Source organism: Sciurus carolinensis, chromosome 7, assembly GCF_902686445.1.
Source record: "Sciurus carolinensis chromosome 7, mSciCar1.2, whole genome shotgun sequence".
NCBI classification, from domain to species: Eukaryota; Metazoa; Chordata; class Mammalia; order Rodentia; family Sciuridae; genus Sciurus; species Sciurus carolinensis.
Genome location: NC_062219.1, coordinates 105,449,874 through 105,451,920, shown reverse-complemented (window position 1 = coordinate 105,451,920; position 2,047 = coordinate 105,449,874). Strand labels below are relative to the sequence as shown.

At 32.9% G+C, this 2,047-nt stretch overlaps 1 non-coding gene across 1 annotated transcript; it reads left to right on the top strand.

Moving 5' to 3' along the window:
- The first annotated feature begins 1,498 nt into the window (after positions 1–1,498).
- On the top strand, positions 1,499–1,573 carry Trnal-cag (transfer RNA leucine (anticodon CAG)). The gene has a single exon. It is a non-coding gene; the product is annotated as a tRNA-Leu (tRNA).
- The last annotated feature ends 474 nt before the right edge of the window (positions 1,574–2,047 follow it).

Below are 2,047 nucleotides of genomic sequence, written 5' to 3'. Positions count from 1 at the left end.
GGAGCTGGGTCTCTGGCTCCAGATTATGCTCTTAACCATGATGAATATTATGTCTCTCTATAGAAATCATTCAGGCATATTTATTTATCAATTAGTGATTCTACCTGAAGTGTTGTATTAACTATGCTCATATGCATGCATGTATATAATATATATATAATGTATGTATGTATATGTATTATGCATTTTCTTTCCACCTGAGAGCTCCCTAAAGAAAGAAAAGGTAATAGATATTTGCTGAGTTTTGATTATGAAAACTCTAATGTTTTTTCTTCTTATAAAAACACTTAAAATTTACTTTAGGGAAATACTCCTTGCTTTGTCCTCCATACCTTTCTATGCCTGCACCAGAATGACTCAGGTCATGTCAGTCAGCAGAGCAAACTCCTGAGTACTGGTCAACTTAAGAGTAGACACCAACTAATTGCAATGGGAGTAAATCCTTGAACTTTGGGGAGACGTGTCCACATAGATTTTCCCCTGGACTTAAAATTTGAAGGATATGAGTCTGAGCCTCTCAAATGAGCTTAAGAACAAAAGACAAAGAAGCCTAATGTGGGATAAGAAAGAAAGGAGACAGGGGAAAGAGAAAAGAGGTTAGGATCATGAAAGGTCAAAAAGAAAGAATAAAAAGATAAAAGAGAAAGAAAAAAATAAGAATTTCAAAAAGGAAAATAAGATATGTAGGATCCACAAATTTTCACATCATTGAGCTGGTAGATTTCATATAGATTATTACATTTAATGTTTATAGAAAAATCTGTGATGCAGAAATTGAAATGACAGCCTTCTAATTCCAAATGATTGCTTTATTCACAACTTTATACATTTTCCTCATATGACCTAGAAAGCAGTAAAATATCTTAAACTTATTACATATATATATAAATTTGGTTGGTATTTGCTATTGTTTGGATATTTAATGTCCCCCAGACCATGGCACTATAGGATAGTAGTGAAACTTTTTAGAGTTGAGGCTTAGTGGAAGTCAGGTTAGTGAGGAGTGTGACCTTGAAGGGGTAAATGGGATCAGTGCTTTTTCTTTCCCCTTTCTTTTTCTACGCTATAAGGCAAAGTTTCCTCTACCTTATGCTCCACACCATGATATACCACCATGTCAAAGGCCCAGAAGCAACAGGATCAACCAATCATGGAGTGAGACCTCCAAATCTGTGAACCAAATAAATCTTAATCTCATTGTAACTTGATTATGTGAGGTATTTTGTTACAGTATCAGAAAGCAGACAACGCAATATTGATGATAATAATGACAATGAATTGATACAAGGCATACTTGCAAGTATAGTATTGTGAAATTATATTCCAAAAATATCCAGTTGAAGATATTGAAAATAATGTGATTAAACTTTAAGAACTCTGAGAGAAAAGTTTACATAATTATAATCTTTAATTCTAATTATTATTACCATATTTCATTGTTAATTTGATTAAATCTAAGGAATAGTTGACCTAAAGAACTCTCTTAAAAGGTTCTAGGGCTGGGAATATAGCTCAGTTGGTAGAGTGCTTGCCTCAGAAGCACAAGGCCCTGGGTTCAATCCCCAGCACTGCAAAAAAAAAAAAAGAAGGTTCTAGTTTTGACATTAATTTGAAAGAGATTTCTACTTACATGGAGATTCCTGTGTTAGAAATTGTTTTATAAGAATTGCATATGTTTTAAAAGAAACACTGATCTCAACTTGATTTCAAAAGACATTTAAGAATTCCTGTTTGCTTTTTTTTTTTTTTTTTTTGGTGCTTAGGATTGAACCCAGGAACTGGTGTTTGTAAGACGTAAGACAAGCACTCTACCAACTGAGCTAAATCCCCAGCCCCTGTTTGCTTCTTAAATAAAGAATATATCTACATAACAGCAAAATTTTGAAAATGTAACCTAAATTGTGAATGCAACATATTTTTCAATTGTAATGTCACTGAACCCTGACTCCCCAATGTCCACTTTTTTACGAAAATGAAATCTGCTTGATTTGTATATTTTTTATTAAGATTAAAAATAAAAAAAATAAAAAACAAGAGACACCCAAGT